General features: G+C 39.9%; 1 protein-coding gene across 2 annotated transcripts in view; it reads left to right on the top strand.

Moving 5' to 3' along the window:
- LANCL2 (LanC like glutathione S-transferase 2) overlaps positions 1 to 17650 on the top strand; it is an 83390-nt gene that overhangs the window by 20720 nt on the left and 45020 nt on the right. The window lies entirely within an intron of this gene.

The raw sequence follows: 17650 nt of genomic DNA, 5'->3' as shown, positions 1-17650 counted from the left end.
TAGTAACTGTATCAGTTTACATTCCCACCAACAGTGCAAGAGGGCTCCCTTCTCTCCACATCCTCTCCAGCATTTCTTGTTTCTACAGTTTTGGATGCTGGCCGTTCTGACTGGTGTGAGGTGATGCCTCATTGTCGTTTTGATTTGCATTTCTCCAGTGATTGCCATGTGTTTATTGGCCATCTGGATGTCTTCTTTGGAGAAATGTCTGTTTAGGCCTTCTGCCCAGTTTTTGATGGGGCCTTGTTTTTCTGATATTGAACTATATGACCTGCTTATATATTTTGGAGATTAGTTTTTTGTCAGTTATTTCATTTGCAGTTATTTTCTCCCATTCTCAGGATTGTCTTTTAATCTTCTTTATTGTTTCCTTTGCTGTGGGAAAAGCTTGTAAATTTAATTATGTCCCACTTGTGTTGCTTTTTTTTTTTTTTTAATTTCCATTACTCTCAGAAGTGGATCAAAGAGGATCTTGCTATGATCTCGTCAAAAAGTGTATTGCCTATGTTTTCCTCTAAGAGTTTTATAGTTTCTGGCCTTACTATTTAAGTCTTTAATCCATTTTGAGTTTATTTTTGTGTGTGATATTAGGAGGTGTTCTAGTTTCATTCTTTCGTGTGTAGTTGTCCAGTTTTCCCAGCACTGTTTATTGAACAGACTTTCTTTTCTGCAGCGTATGTTCTTGCCTCTGTTGTCACAGACAAGGCGTCCATAGGTGCGTGGGTTTGTCCCTGGGGGTCTCTAACCTGCTCCATTGGTCTATATTTCTATTTTGTGAAAGTACCACACCGTCTTGATGACTGTAGCTTTGCAGTAAAGTCTAAAGTAAGAAAAGTTAATTCCTCCAGCTCCATTCTTCTTTCTCAAGATTGCTTTGGCTATTGGGAGTCTTTTATTACAAATAGCTGTGAAAAGAAGAAAAGCAAAAAGCAAAGGAGAAAAGGAAAGATATTCCCATCTGAATGCAGAGTTCCGAAGAATAGCAATAGCACGGAGAGATAAGAAAGCCTTCCTCAGTGATCAATGCAAAAAATAGAGGAAAACAGTAGAATGGGAAAGACTAGAGATCTCTTCAAGAAAATTAGAGATACCAAGGGAACATTTCGTGCAAAAATGGGCTCAATAAAGGACAGAAATGGTAAGGACCTAACAGAAGCAGAAGATATTAAGACGAGGTGGCAGGAATACACAGAAGAACTATACAAAAAAGATCTTCACGACCTAGATAATCATGATGGTGTGATCACTCACCTAGAGCCAGACATCCTGGAATGTGAAGTCAAGTGGGCCTTAGAAAGCATCACTACGAACAAAGCTAATGGAGGTGGTGAAATTCTAGTTGAGCTATTTCAAATCCTGAAAGGTGATGCTGTGAAAGTGCTGTACTCAATATGCCAGCAAATTTGGAAAATTCAGCAGTGGCCACAGGACTGGAAAAGGTCAGTTTTCATTCCAATCCCAAAGAAAGGCAATGCCAAAGAATGCTCAAACTACTGCATAACTGCACTCATCTCACATGCTAGTAAAGTAATGCTCAAAATTCTCCAAGCCAGGCTTCACCAATATGTGAACTGTGAACTTCCTGATGTTCAGGCTGGTTTTAGAAAAGGCAGAGGAACCAGAGATCAAATTGCCAACATCCACTGGATCATGGAAAAAGCAAGAGAGTTCCAGAAAACATCTATCTCTGCTTTATTGACTATGCCAAAGCCTTTGACTGTGTGGATCACAATAAACTGTGGAAAATTCTGAGAGAGATGGGAATACCAGACCACCTGACCTGCCTCTTGAGAAATCTGTATGCAGGTCAGGAAGCAACAGTTCGAACTGGACATGGAACAACAGACTGGTTCCAAATAGGAAAAGGAGTACGTCAAGGCTGTATATTGTCACCCTGCTTATTTAACTTATATGCAGAGTACATCATGAGAAACGCTGGACTGGAAGAAACACAAGCTGGAATCAAGATTGCCGGGAGAAATATCAATAACCTCAGATATGCAGATGACACCACCGTTATGGCAGAAAGTGAAGAGGAACTAAAAAGCCTCTTGATGAAAGTGAAAGAGGAGAGCGAAAAAGTTGGCTTAAAGCTCAACATTCAGAAAATGAAGATCATGGCATCTGGTCCCATCACTTCAAAGGAAATAGATGGGGAAACAGTGTAAACAGTGTCAGACTTTATTTTTTGGGGGCTCCAAAATCACTGCAGATGGTGACTGCAGCCATGAAATTAAAAGACGCTTACTCCTTGGAAGAAAAGTTATGACCAACCTAGATGGTATATTCAAAAGCAGAGACATTACTTTGCCGACTAAGATCCATCTAGTCAAGGCTATGGTTTTTCCTGTGGTCATGTATGGATGTGAGAGTTGGACTGTGAAGAAGGCTGAGCGCTGAAGAATTGATGCTTTTGAACTGTGGTGTTGGAGAAGACTCTTGAGAGTCCCCTGGACTGCAAGGAGATCCAACGAGTCCATTCTGAAGGAGATCAGCCCTGGGATTTCTTTGGAAGGAATGATGCTAAAGCTGAAACTCCAGTACTTTGGCCACCTCATGCGAAGAGTTGATTCATTGGAAAAGACTCTGATGCTGGGAGGGATTGGGGGCAGGAGGAGAAGGGGACGACAGAGGATGAGATGGCTGGATGGCATCACTGACTCGATGGACGGGAGTCTGTGTGAACTCTGGGAGTTGGTGATGGACAGGGAGGCCTGGCGTGCTGCGATTCATGGGTTCACAAAGAGTCGGACACGACTGAGTGACTGAACTGAACTGAACTGAATGATTTGTCAATTTTTTTTTTATCCTTTAAAGAACCAGCCTTTAGTTTTATTGATTGTTGCTTTTGTCACCTTCATTTCTTTTTAACTTATTTTTCCTCCGATCTTCATTATTTCTTTCCATCTACTAACTTTGGGGTTTTTTTTTTTTTTGTTCTTTTTCTAGTTGCTTTAGGTATAGGGTTAAGTAATTTATTTGAATTTTCTCTTGTTTCTTGAGATAGGATTGTGTTGCTATAAACTTCCCTCTTAGCACAGCTTGTACTGCATCCCATAGGTTTTGAGTTGTCACGTTTTCATTGTCATTTGCTTCTAAGTATTTTTTGATCTTCTCTTTGGCTTTCTTCAGTGACCTCTTCATTACTCAGAAGCATTTTGTTTAGCCTCCATTTGTTTGTGATTTTTATTGTTTTTTTTTTTCCCTTGTAGTTCAGATCTAATTTTATAGCATTGTGGTCAAAAAGATCTTGAGATGATTCCAGTTTTTAAAATTTACCAAAGCTTGATTTGTTACCCAAGATGTGATCTATCCTGGAGAATGTTCAGGAAAAAAGTGAGAAAAAAGTGAAATCTACTGTTTTTGGATGAAGTGCCCTGTAGATATCAATTAGGTTCAACTAGTCCAATGTATCATTTAAAGCTCGTGTTTCCTTATTAATTTTCTATCTAGATAGTCTGTCCATTGGTGTGAGTGGTTAAAGTCTCCCACTATTATTGAGTTCTGTCGATTTCCCCTTTGATAGTTAGCTTTTGCCTATGTATTGCGGTGCTTCAGTGTTGGGTGGATATATATTTATAATTGTTATATCTTATTCTTGGATTGAACCTTTGATCATGATGTGGTGTCCTTCCTTGTCTCTTGTAATGGTGTGTATTTTAAAGCCCATTTTATCTGATGTGAATATTGCTACTCCCACTTTCTTTTGTTTTCAATTTGCATGGAATATCTTTTTCCAGCCCCTCACTGTCAGTCCATATATATTTCTAGGTCTGAGGTTATTCTCTTGTGAACAGCATATATAAGGGTCTTGTTTTTGTGTCCATTCAGCTACTCTGTGTGTTTTGACTGGAGCATTTAATCCACTTACATTTATGGTAATTATTGATATATATGATCCTATTACCATGTACTTTTTTTCTTTGAGGTTTTTTTTTCTGTAGGACTTTTCTTTCTCTCGTGTTTCCTATCTAGAGAAGTTCTCTTAGCATTTGTTAAAGCTGGTTTGGTGTTGCTGAATTCCCTTCACTTTTGCTTCTGTAAAGCTTTTAATATCTCCTTTGGATCTGATGAGATTCTTGCTGGATAGAGTAATGTTGGTTGTAGGGTTTTTCCCTTTCATCACTTTTAAGTATATCCTGCTACTCCCTCTGATTTGTAGTTTCTGTTGAAAGATCAGGTATTAGCCTTACAGGGATCTCCTTGTATGTTATTTATTGCCATTTCCTTTCTGCTTTTAATATTTTTTCTTTATGTTTAATTTTCATTAGTTTGACTAATATATGTCCTGGTGTGTTTCTCCTTGGGTTTATCCTTTATGGGATTCTCTGGTCTCCTTGGACTTCGTTAGCTATTTCCTTTCCTATGTTGGGAAGTTTTTGACTATAATATTCTCAAATATTTTCTCATACCCTTCCTTTTTCTCTTCTTCTGGGATGCCTATAATTTGAATATTGGTGCACTGAATATTGTCCCAGAGTTCTCTGGAGTGTTGCTATTTCTTTAATTTTTTTCCTTTTTCCTATTCTGCTTCAGTTATTTCCACAATTCTGTATTCAAGTTCACTTATCTGTTCTTCTGCCTCAGTTATTCTGCTGTTGGTCCCCTCCAGAGTATTTTTAATCTCAGTTATTGTGTTGTTTGCTGCTGGCTTTCTAGTCTTTATTTCTTCTAGGTCATTGGTAAACATTTTTCATATATTCTAGATCTGTGTTCCATTCTATTTACCTGTGCATCCATTTTGTTACCATGATTTTGGATATCTTTACTATCATTGCTCTGAATTCTTTTTCAGGAAGACTACCTACTTCTCCTTCATTTGTTTGGTCTTGTGGGGTTTTACCATTTTCCTTTATCTGCTTCATGTTTCTCTTTCTTTTCATTTAGTTTAATTTATTGCTTTTGAGGTCTCCTGTTGGTAGGCTTGAAGGTAGTAGTTCCTCTTATTTGTCAGGGTTTCCCCCCCACATGGGCTGGGGTTGGGCCAGTGACTTGTGGAGTTTCCTAGTGTTGGGTACCTGTGCCCGTGTTCTTGTTGTTGGTGGAACTGTGCTTTGTCTCCCTGAAGGGTAGTGCCATATCCAGTAGTGTATTTTGGGGTTTCTCTGGGCTTGTTATGGCTTTGGGCAGCCTGTCTGATAACAGGCAATGTGAGTTCCTATTTTGCTGGAGGTTTTCCTTGAGGTGTCTGGTATTGAAGATTGCTTGCTTTGGGGTAAGGCTTGGTCTTAGTGTTGAGAGACCTTTGGAAGAGCTCTTGGTGATTAATGTTCCATGGTTGGAAGGTCTCTTGGTCCTGAGTCCTGTACTTGGGTCTCCCATCTCAGGGGTTAAGGCCCAACCCCTTAATGTAGCTCCAAGACGTCACAGGCCGCACAGCACAGAACACAAACCCCCAAGACTAATGGTTAAACCACACCCAAAGAAACTCACACACTTATCTTGAGAAAAGAGCAAGAAAAAAGAGATGAAAAGAAAAAGAGAAAAACAGGAGTTGAAAACGAAGAGAGTAATCAAGCCATTAAACAAATCTATATGTGAAAATCAATGCTAAAAACTAGACTAGCACAGTGGTGAAGGAAATGGCAGCCCACTCCAGTATTCTTGTCTGGAGAATCCCAGTGACAGAGGAGCCTGGTGGGCTGCCGTCTATGGGGTTGTACAGGGTCAGACATGACTGAAGCGACTTAGCAGCAGCAGCAGCAGACTAGCACAAATACAGAGTAAAAAACATGGAAAAAATGTAATATAACTGAAGAGTACTGTAAAAACAAAAAAATAGAATGAATTCATTTAAAAATAAGATGTTTTAACAAAGGCAAAAGTAGTTCATAAAAAATAACAATTAAAGGTTTAATAAAGAAAGAACATTATTGGAACAATATCAAAAAGAAAAAAATATAGAGAGTGATAGCTAGAAGAATGTTGTACTAGTTCCTTATTTTCCTCTTCACACAGTGTGCTGTAGTCGATCTGCGTACTCAGAAAGTCCTCCAACATTTCTGGAAAGATCTTTGGACCTGTTGTGGGCAGTGTAATGTCAGCTCAAACTCAGATTTTGCCTTACTCAGTAGTTGCTTTACTTGTTGCCAGAGTCCAAAATTGCCCCCAAAGTCCGCAATTTTGTGGGGATTTAATCTGCTGCACCTGCAGCTGTAAGAGCTATTTTCCCTTCTCTCTGTTGCTCACACGGCCCCTGGTTCTCTGCTCTGGTTTAGCCCCTGTCTCTGCTTCTAGGCCTCCCTTAATGTCTGTTTTCCACCTAGACATGAGAGGACAAAAATAGCAGCTTATTAGGGCTCACTTGTGCAGTTGGACTGGGGAAAGGAAGGGGTACGGCAGACACATTTAGGGTGTGTGGGGAGTGCCCACTGAGGCTGAGATCTGCAGGAAGTCGCCATACTCTAAGGAAAGTCATGCCCTTCCCCAGGGGAACTGGCCTCAGGTTGTGGGTCCCTAGGCAGAGCCAAGCTGCTCAGGCCTCCAGGAAAGTATGGGCAGTGACCTGTGCCCTCTCACAGGTTGGTAGCAGTTGCAACCCCTGGGGTCGAGACCATAGTGGCCTCCTGTCCACCACCTCTGGCCCCGACACTGGCCTGGCAGCGGTCAAGTGTCCCATGTTTCCCCCTCTGGTATCACAAACTGCAGTTGCGTCTGTTTCTGCATCTGGCTCTCCTGCCAGATTTTCTGTTTCTGGAGTCACTGACTGACACTGTCTCCTTTTCCCTCTGGCACTTGTGAAGATGGGGTCCTGCATTCCATGAGCATGGGGAGTTGGAGCTTCCCTGCAGCAATGACCTCTTGCCTCTCTGGCAGGCCCAGGCTTTTCCCTGAACTCCCTTAGTTGTATCATACTAACCACCTCAGAGTATCTTCATGGTAGTCAACCCCAATCCTCTCCCTGGAGTCCGACCCCCAAAGCCTGAGCCTTGATACCCAGCCTCCACTCACTGTGGCAGGCATTCAGGCCACTTCTGGACTGGGAAGGGCTGTTTGGCAAGATCTCTGTGGTGAATTATCTCGGTTTTGCCTTCTGAGCACCTGTTGCTGGATTCCCCTCTGAGAGTCCAGAGGTTCCCCTGACCCCTCCCATGAGGGGTTTCCAAGTGTGTGGGAACTGTTCCTCCTTCATGACTCCCTCCACAGGGTGCTGGTCCCACCTCAAAATCCTTTGTCTCTTTCTTTATCTTTATCCTTTGCTGTATCTCAGTCTTATCTTATCTCAAAGACAAGATTGGCATGTCTTTTTGGATGTCTGTCGTCTGCTAGTGTTCAGAAGTTGTTCTGTAGAAGTTGTTCCACGTGCAGATGAATTGTTGATGTGTTTGTTGGGGGACCAGTGCATTTTCTTGGCAAAACTCTATTAGTCTTTGCACTGCTTCATTCCGTGTTCCAAGGCCAAATTTGCCTGTTACTCCAGGTGTTTCTTGACTTCCTACTTTTGCATTCCAGTCCCCTATAATGAAAAGGACATCTTTTTTGGGTATTAGTTCTAAAAGGTCTTGTAGGTCTTCATAAAACTGTTCAACTTCAGTTTCTTCAGCGTTACTGCTTGGGGCATAGACTTGGATAACTGTGATATTGAATGGTTTGCCTTGGAAATGAACAGAGATCATTCTGTCATTTTGAGATTGCATCCAAGTACTGCATTTCGGACTCTTTTGTTGACCATGATGGCTACTCCATTTCTTCTGAGGGATTCCTGCCTGCAGTAGTAGATATAATGGTCATCTGAGTTAAATTCACCCATTCCAGTCCATTTTAGTTCGCTGATTCCTAGAATGTCGACGTTCACCCTTGCCATCTCCTGTTTGACCACTTCTAATTTGCCTTGATTCATGGACCTGACAGTCCAGGTTCCTATGCAATATTGCTCTTTACAGCATCAGATCTTGCTTCTATCACCAGTCACCAGTTGAGCTGTTTCAAATCCTGAAAGATGATGCTGTGAAAGTGCTGCACTCAATATGCCAGCGAATTTGGAAAACTCAGCAGTGGCCACAGGACTGAAAAAGGTCAGTTTTCATTCCAATCCCAAAGAAAGGAAATGCCAAAGAATGTTCAAACTACCGCACAATTGCACTCATCTCACACACTAGTAAAGTAATGCTCAAAATTCTCCAAGCCAGGCTTCAGCAATACATGAACCGTGAACTCCCTGATGTTCAAGCTGGTTTTAGAAAAGGCAGAGGAACCAGAGATCAAATTGCCAACATCCACTGGATCATCGAAAAAGCAAGAGAGTTCCAGAAAACATCTATTTCTGCTTTATTGACTATGCCAAAGCCTTTGATTTTGTGGATCACAATAAACTGTGGAAAATTCTGAAAGAGATGGGAATTCCCGACCACCTAATCTGCCTCTTGAGAAACCTGTATGCAGGTCAGGAAGCAACAGTTAGAACTGGACATGGAACAACAGACTGGTTCCAAATAGGAAAAGGAGTATGTCAAGGCTGTATATTGTCACCCTGCTTATTTAACTTCTATGCAGAGTACATCATGAGAAACGCTGGGCTGGAAGAAGCACAAGCTGGAATCAAGATTGCCGGGAAAAATATCAATAACCTCAGATATGCAGATGACACCACCCTTATGGCAGAAAGTGAAGAGGAGCTAAAAAGCCTCTTGATGAAAGTGAAAGAGAAGAGTGAAAAAGTGGGCTTATAGCTCAACATTCAGAATACTAAGATCATCTGGTCCCATCACTTCATGAGAAATAGATGGGGAAACAGTGGCAACAGTGTCAATTTTTTTGGGCTCCAAAATCACTGGAGATGGTGACTGTAGCCATGAAATTAAAAGACACTTACTCCTTGGAAGAAAAGTTATGACCAACCTAGATAGCATATTCAAAAGCAGAGATATTACTTTGCCGACTAAGGTCCATCTAGTCAAGGCTATGGTTTTTCCTGTGGTCATATATGGATGTGAGAGTTGGACTGTGAAGAAGGCTGAGCGCCGAAGAATTGATGCTTTTGAACTGTGGTGTTGGAGAAGACTCTTGAGAGTCCCTTGGACTGCAAGGAGATCCAACCAGTCCATTCTGAGGAAAATCAACCCTGGGATTTCTTTGGAAGGAATGATGCTAAAGCTGAAGCTCCAGTACTTTGGCCACCTCATGCGAAGAGTTGACTCATTGGAAAAGACTCTGATGCTGGGAGGGATTGGGGGCAGGAGAAGAAGGGGACGACGGAGGATGAGATGGCTGGATGGCATCACGGACTCGATGGACATGAGTCTGAGTGAACTCTGGGAGATGGTGATGGACAGGGAGGCCTGGCGTGCTGCGATTCATGGGGTCGCAAAGAGTCGGACACGACTGAGTGACTGAACTGAACTGAACTTGTTGGGGGAAAGGTGATCTCCCCATCTTAATCATCTGCCATTTGAAAATCTCCTGGACATTAATATTCTTAAACACTTGCCTACCTGTCCTGAGCTCCAACTGCTTCCATTCTGGGCCACATGTTCCTTCCAGGCCTGTAGTTTTATTTCTAAAGAAATTCTTTCTGCTTGAAGTTTAAACGTCATATGAAGTCAGTATGTCATTTTTATAACATTAATTACCTGACCTAATATATGTCTGATTTTTTAAAATATATAATGAGAAGAGACTTGCTCTAAGGTCTTTTTTTCTTTGTTTGCTTCTATGTCTTTGTTCTTTGCGACAAGCCAAATTTGCGTGACTTTTCTGGCCTTAAAGTTATCAGTGATTTAACCTTCTATTTGTACTCATTTAAATCATTTGTACTCATAAAGATTTTTATTTTGATAATTATAATTAAGCAACCAGTTGTAACACTTCACATCAAAAATTTTAATTTCAAAATCAGTTTGCGTTAACTAATCTTTATATTCTTTTTATTATTTTACCATGGTGTCATACTTTATAATAGCTATCTAGGGAATAGAAATGAGACAGACTTTGGTGTGTTTTTGTTGTTGTTGTTGTTGTTTTTTAATTATTTATTTTAATTGGAGACTAATTACAATATTGCAGTGGTTTTTGCCATACATTCACATGAATCAGCCCTGGGTGTACATGTGTCCCCCATCCTGAACCCCTCTCCTACTTCCCTCCCCATCCCATCCCTCAGGGTCATCCCAGTGCACCAGCCCTGAGCACCCTGTCTCATGCATCGAACCTCGACTGGCAATCTGTTTCACATATGATAATATACATGTTTCAGTGCTATTCTCTCAAATCATCCCACCCTTGCCTTCTCCCGCAGAGTCCAAAAGTCTGTTGTTTACATCTGTGTCTGTTTTGCTGGACAGACCTTGTTTTGAGGGATTAGAAACACAGTGTGATTATTGTTAATCCTAATTCACATGTAAATGTGTAGTCTTTTCTTGCTAAATTTTTATAGTTTAATCAGTAAACAGCATGGACACAAGTGTAATGTTGTGGTCGCCAGGAACTGGTACTTGTTTTTCAAGTGACACCCAAGGATGATGGCCATGATCTCTTTATTTGTGTTTATATGTGTACTCCCTTATGTTATGCTTTATTTATTATTTGCCTGTTGTGTGACAATAGAATTGAATTTTTCAAACTTTTATACCTAGACAGAGATGGAGCTAGTTCCCTTACAGAGCCAAAGAAATTTATCCTAAATATAAAGTTAAATAATTTTGGCTAACTTGAGGTAAAATACAAAGAATACAGTTATTTTGAAAGGAAAAATCAGTTATTAGTAGTACAGGTTTCCCTCTATGAAGTCTTTTACTTGAAGCATTTCTTCTTGTTGAAAAGAGGTTTTAACTCCATTATTGTTAGGCCCCAAATTGGCTATGCATCGGAATTATCTGGAGAGCTTTATAATAAACAGAGACTCCATTCCAGGACAGTTATATCAGGAACTCAGAGGGTATAATTCTAAGAATCATTGTTTTTTAAAAATCCCAAATTGTTGTCATTTTGGGGGATCACTGAGAATTATCATGGAAGTATTTGGCTTGAATGATTTCAAATAATATTTAGGGCTTTGGGGTTCATGTAGCAGTATGGAATCCACTGAGACCCACACCTCCCTGTCTTGTCTCCTAAAACTGTACAATATAAGAAGAATAATTGAACCATTCAAAATGTATCTCTTTAGCAAAATATGAGATAGAGAATATACACAAATAATACAGGGTTAAAAACAAATACCATCCAGAATGACTATGGAAAGAGCGTCGGTAGACCAGGGGAAGAAAGACAAAGGATCCAGGGGTGGCGGAATCTGTCCTGTCACTCCCCGCAAGTGATTATTCCCAGAGGAGGGAGACACACACTGAGGGGAAACTTTGAGGGCATATCTGAGTGAAAAGTGGGCAAGTAATGCTGGACAAAGCAGAGAAGAAAGATATCTGATTATATGGGGAACATAGGTTTTATAGACTTCCTAACAAAGCACTATTCTGGAAAAGAGGATTAACTTAGAAAGCAGAATCCGCATTCCTGGTGACACTGCTAATGTGTAGGAAGGAGGGCAACATCAATGGTAGGTGCCTTCTGAAACAAAAAAGATGAGAGTCAAAGGAAAGCTGGCCACCAAAGTCATCATTTATTAAGTAAACTGTTCCTCACCTAAAAAGAAGATGCCTTTCCGATGGAAGCCACTCTCACCATCTTCCTCTTCTAGAGAATCTTCCTATTAATATTTGATCCAGAAAAACCCATCTGTTTCAAATTTAAGGAAAAGATCAATTATTTACGTAATATTAGAAAAAATAAAAAATCAGAGTTTTTCAGCAGAAGAAAACAGCAAGAAAATTCTACTACAAGATGGAGAAAAAGTGCAGCTCTTTTCAGCATTAACTCTGTAACTTAATTATGCAATATATTCACAGTGCAGAAATAATGGGACTCTGAGGAGAGAGGGTCAGGCAGTAAGATGATGTAAAATAAGAATTGCCAGAACTCAGAAAAGAAATTCAAGGAAAAGACAAAATCACATCAGAAATGAGGACCAAATTGCAAGGAGTTGAAGAAAGAAATGAAAATATAGGAATACATACAAGGAAAAATGAAACAAAAAAAAAACCTAAATCGAAGAAAAACTTTCCAGTTTCTGCCTGACTTGTAAGGAGTTACTAATAAAAGTCACCACTTTGTCCTAAAAAGTTAAAAACTGAACAAACTAAAGAATCAACAACTTTTCTATTTGTCATGTAACCCCAGTTTTCTGGATCCATCAGAAAATTGGGGTTACGTGACAAATAGCTACACCTAAAATAGGAGCAATATTCAGGGAGATTCAGAAAATCACGATTTACTAGAGCAGAGACCTCCAAAGGGAAATCACCACAGGAACCTAAACTGCAATTGATTAATGCTAGAAACTCACTGTAGGCAAATATGAGAAAGAGAAAACTCCAGGAGGACCCAATCATAGGGAGGCTTCCACACTTTTGTGACATTAACTTCAGCAGTTATCCCAGGTCCTCACTGTGATTATTGGAGAAAAATCCCTGCATGCTTCTCGTGGGGTTGAGGGGCAAAGGAACCATTTAAAGATATTTCAGGGCATTCTGTTCTTAACAAGGCCAGCCTTCAGGAGAAATTATTTTACCAGAGCCTAACCTACTGGATCAGAAGCTACCTGGGGAAAGTGTAGTAGCCGACTCCAGCTCCCTCGGCATCCTGTTCAACCTAAGGTGGGGAAGACGCTGAGGAGTCTGATGGAGCTCGTGGCCCAGGGCACATGTTCACTGAAACACTGAGACCTGCTCATAGGACCATGGAGCGCCCCCACTCCTGCACTCCTGGCCGCTCCGTTGCCCTAAGACTACTTGGTGCAGTTTCTCTTACCCAGTGCTTTGTCTGCCTTCCAACAGAAAAATTGCTAGACATACTGAAGGGCAAAACCAAGCCAGTTTGAGGTGACTAAACAAACGTCAGAACCAGAACGAGATATGGAAGGAATGTTGGAGTTATTGGACCAGGAGTTTTTAAATACTGTGATGATATGCTAAGGGTTTTAATGAAAGGTAGACAACTTGAAGGAACCCATGGATAATGTAAGCAGAGAGATGTAAATTCTAAGAATTGAACACAAATGCTAGAAATCAAATACATGGTAACAGATGAAGAATTCTCTACTAGACACAGCTAAGGAGAGAATCCTTAGCTTAAAGATACAGCAGAAGAAACTTACAAAACTGAAAAAAAAGAAAACAAAATATTCAAGAAATGGGAAACAATGACAAAAGGTTTAACATTTGTGAAATGGGAATACCAGAAAGAAAAGAAACAGAGAAGGGATCAGAAGCAATATTTGAAGCCATAATGACTAAGGATTTTTCCAAATTAATATGCACTAAACCACAGGTCTAGGAAGCTCAGAGAATACCAAACAGGATAAATACCAAAAACAAAGAACAAAAACCTGCATCTAGGCGTTTAATATCCAAACTTCAAAAACCAAAGGTAAAAAAAGTCTTGAAAGAGATACATGCATCCCAGTGTTCATCACAGCCCTCTTTATAATAGCCAGGACACAGAATCAACCTAAATGTCCACTACAGAGGAGTGGGTAAAGAAGACGTGGGGCATAGCTGGGCTTCCTTGGTAGCTCAGACAGTAAAAGAATCTGCCTGCAATGTGGGAGACCCAGGTTTGATCCCTGGGTCAGGAAAATCACCTGGAGAAGGGAATGACTGCCCACTCCAGTATTCTTGCCTGGAGAATTCTGTGGACAGAGGAGCCTGGAGGCAGTATACAATGTAATTTACTCAGCCATGAAAAAGAATGAAATAATGCCATTTGCAGGAACATATGGACCTAGAGATTGTCGTACTGAGTGATGTAAGTCAGACAGAAAAAGACAAGTATTGTATATCTCTTATATGTGGAATCTTAAAAATGGGTATGTGAACTTATTTACGAAATAGAGAGTCACAGATGTAGAAAACAAACTTACAGTTACTAGTGGGGAAAGCAGGGAGGGAAAGATAATTTGGGAGAATGGGATTGACACATACACACTAGTACAGATGACTAATAGTCACCTACTGTATAGCACAGGGCCTCCCAGGTGGCTCAGTGGTAAAGCATCCCTCTACCAATGAAGGAGATGCGGGTTCAATCCCTGGGTCAGGAAGATCGCCTGAAAAAGAAAATGGCAATCCACTCCACCATTCTTGCCTGGGAGATCCCATGGACAGGGGAGCCTGACAGGCCACAAGTCCATGGGGTCACAAAGAACTGGACACAACTGAGCAACTGAGCACACATATAGTCTAGGAAACCCTATTCAATACTCCGTAAAGACCTAAATGGGAAAATAGTTGAAAAATAACTGGAAATATGTATATGTATAACTGATTTACTTTGCTTTACACCTGAAACAAACACAACACTGTAAATCAACTAGACTCCAATAATATATATTTTTTAAACTCTTGGAAGAACATAAAGGAAAAAACTGCCCTGTTATAGAGAAGCAAGGATCAGAATTACACCAGACTTCTTTTCAGCAACAATGTAAGCAAGGTAAGAGTGGAGTGAAATATTTCAAGTGTTGAGAGTTTAAAAAAAAGACCCTAGAATTTTGTACTCTTTCAAATTATCCTTAAAAGTGAAGGAGGTATAAAAACTTTCTCAAACAAAAATCAAGGATATTTGTTGCCATTTGACTCAGTTTTCAAGAAATGGTAAAGCAAGTCTTTGTGAGAAGGAAAATGGTATTAGTTAGCTGCTTGTTGCTGTGCTTAGTCACTCAGATTTGTCTGACTCTTTGAGACCCCGTGGACTTCTTTGTCCAGTGGGATTCTCCGGGCAAGAATACTGGAGTGGGTAGCCATGCCCTCCTTTGGGAGATCTTCCCAAGTCAGGGACTGAACCCAGGTCTCCCTCATTGCACGCAGATTCTTTACCATCTGAGTCACCAGGAGTTACTTGGATCTGCATTTAAAATAAGGAAGAGATTTAGTGTATGAATAAGTGAAGATGAAATTAAAACTTTTATTTTTCATATTCTCAAATGATCTAGCAGATCAAATTATTAGGTTGGTGCAAAAGTAATTGCTGTTGGAGCAAAAGTAATTGCTAGTTGTTGCAAAAGTAACTGAGGTTCAAAAGTAATTGTGGTTGACTTTTGGATCAGTGAACCTCAGTTATTTTTGAACCAAGCACTTTTGAACCCCACTTTTTTGCACCAACTGCAGTTACTTTTGCAGTTATATATATTCAAATAACAGCAATGAATATATTTGTTACATAAGCATATATGTATGTTAATATATACGCACATGTATATATATGATTATGTATATGTTGTTGTGTCCAACTCTTTGTGACCCAGTGGACTGCAGCACGCCAGCCGCCTCTGTCCTCCACTGTCTCCTGGAGTTTGCTCAGATTCCTGTCCACTGAGTCAGTGGTATTATCTAACCATCTCGTTCTCTGCTGCTCCCTTCTCCTTTTGCCTTCAACCTTTCCCAGCATCAGAGTCATTTCCAATGATTCATTTATGTCAGGTGGCCAAAGTATTGGAGCTTCAGCATCAGTCCTTCCTATGAATATTGAGAATTGATTTGCTTTAGGATTGACAGGTTTGATTTCCTTGCAGTCCAGGGGACTCTCGTGAGTCTTCTCTAGCACCACAATTTGAAAGCACTGATTATTGATTCTTCAGTGCTCAACATTCTTTATGGTCCAACTCTCATGTCTGTGCGTGACTGCTGGAAAAACCATAGCTTTAACTATATGGGCCTTTGTCAGCAAAGTGATGCCTCTGGTTTTTAATATGTTGCCTAGGTTTGTCATAGCTTTCCTTCAAAGGAGCAAGTACCTTTTAATTTCATGACTGCAGTCACCATTCACACTGGTGATTCTGGAGCCCAAAAAAATAAAATCTGTCACTGCTTCCACTTTCCCTCCTTCTATTTGCCATGAAGTGTTGGGACCAGATGCCATGAGTTTAGTTTTTTTAATACTTTTTCAAGCCAGCGTTTTCACTCTCTCACCCTTATCAAGAAGCTCTTCAGTTCCTCTGTACTTTATGCCATTGGAGTGGGATCATCTGCACATCTGAGGTTGTTGATATTTCTCCCAGCAGTCTTGGTTCTAGCTTTCGATTCTTCCAGTCTGGCATTTCACATGATGTACTCTGCATATAAGTTAAGTAAGCAAAGTGACAATATATAGCCTTGTTGTCCTCTTTTCCCAATTTTGAACCATTTTCCCATGTTCAGTTCTAACTGTTGCTTATTAACCTGCAAGAAGTGAGACAGGAGACAGGTAAGGAGGTCCCATCTCTAAGAATTTTCCAGATTTTTGTGATCCATACAGAGTCTTTAGTTTAGTTAATGAAGCAGAAGTAGATGTTTTTCTGGAATTCCCTTACCCTCTCCATGAGCCAGTGAATGCTGGCAATTTGATCTGTGGTTCCCCTGTCTCTTCTAAACCCATCTTGAACATCTGGAAGTTCTTGATTCATATATTGCTGAAGCCTAACTTGAAGAATTTTGAGCATGACCATACTACCGTGTATATGTTATGTATAAGTAAAATGAACAATAGTAAGATACAACAGAAAGGAAGATGACTTTAGGAACATTTTGTTATTATAAGATACTTGCTCTACCCATGAAGTGCTATAGTGATATTTGAAAGTGGAGTGGGATTAAATTTAAAAAAAAAAAATCACATCGTAAAATACAGAGAAAGCATTTGGCAAAATCCAGTGCCTATTTGTGACTTAAACATCTCAGTGAACTAGGAATAGAGGGGAACATCCTCAACTTGGTTAAGAACATCACAAAAAAACTATGTCATATTTAATGGTAAAATATTTAAAACTTACCTGCTAAACACGGTAAAAATGTTGCTCACCACTGCTTTCAGCGTCATACTTGAAGTTCTAGCTGATGTAATAAGACACAAAAAGGAAATAAAAGGTATGCAAATTTGGAAGGAAGAGATAAAACTGCCTTTGCAGATGTCATAGCCATTCTATGTAGAAAATCAGAATCAACAACAAAAAAATTTTCTGGAACTAATAAGCAATTAGAGAAAAGTTGTGGGATATGAAGTAAGTTTACAAGTTGTTTTTTTATATACCAGCAATGAATAAGTGAAATTTAAAGAACATAATATCATTTACATTAGCATCCCCCCAAAATACTGAGGTACAAATCTATCAAAATATATACAGAAATCTGTGCGAGGTCATCTACAAAGCTCTTTATTAAAGATACTAAAAGGAGAACTAAAGTGAGGTATTTCATTTTCTTTGATAGGAAAACTCAATATTGTCAAGATGTCATTTCTTCCCAGTTTGAGCTATAGATTCAATGCAGTCCCAATCAAAATTCCAACAAGTTATTCTGTGAATATCAACAAACTGATTCTAAAGTTTATATTGAGAGGAAAGAAACTCAGAATATTCTACTCAATATTGAAGGAAAAGAACAGATGGAGAACTAACACTATCTAACTTTAAGTTTTACAAGACTTTTAAGACTATAAGACTCATAAGCTGCAATAATCAACCAGTGTAGTACTGGTGAAAGGACAGAAGAGAGCCCAGACATTGAGCCACAGAAATATAGTTACCCATATTTAACAGAGGGTCAAAGGCAATGCAGTGTAGCAAAGATGGTCATTTCAACAGATGGTTTCTAGAGCACCTGGGCATCCGCATGCAACAGAAGGA

This window comes from Ovis aries, chromosome 19 (genome assembly GCF_016772045.2).
Source record: "Ovis aries strain OAR_USU_Benz2616 breed Rambouillet chromosome 19, ARS-UI_Ramb_v3.0, whole genome shotgun sequence".
Lineage (NCBI taxonomy): Eukaryota > Metazoa > Chordata > Mammalia > Artiodactyla > Bovidae > Ovis > Ovis aries.
This window is presented reverse-complemented; position numbering and strand designations above follow the sequence as displayed.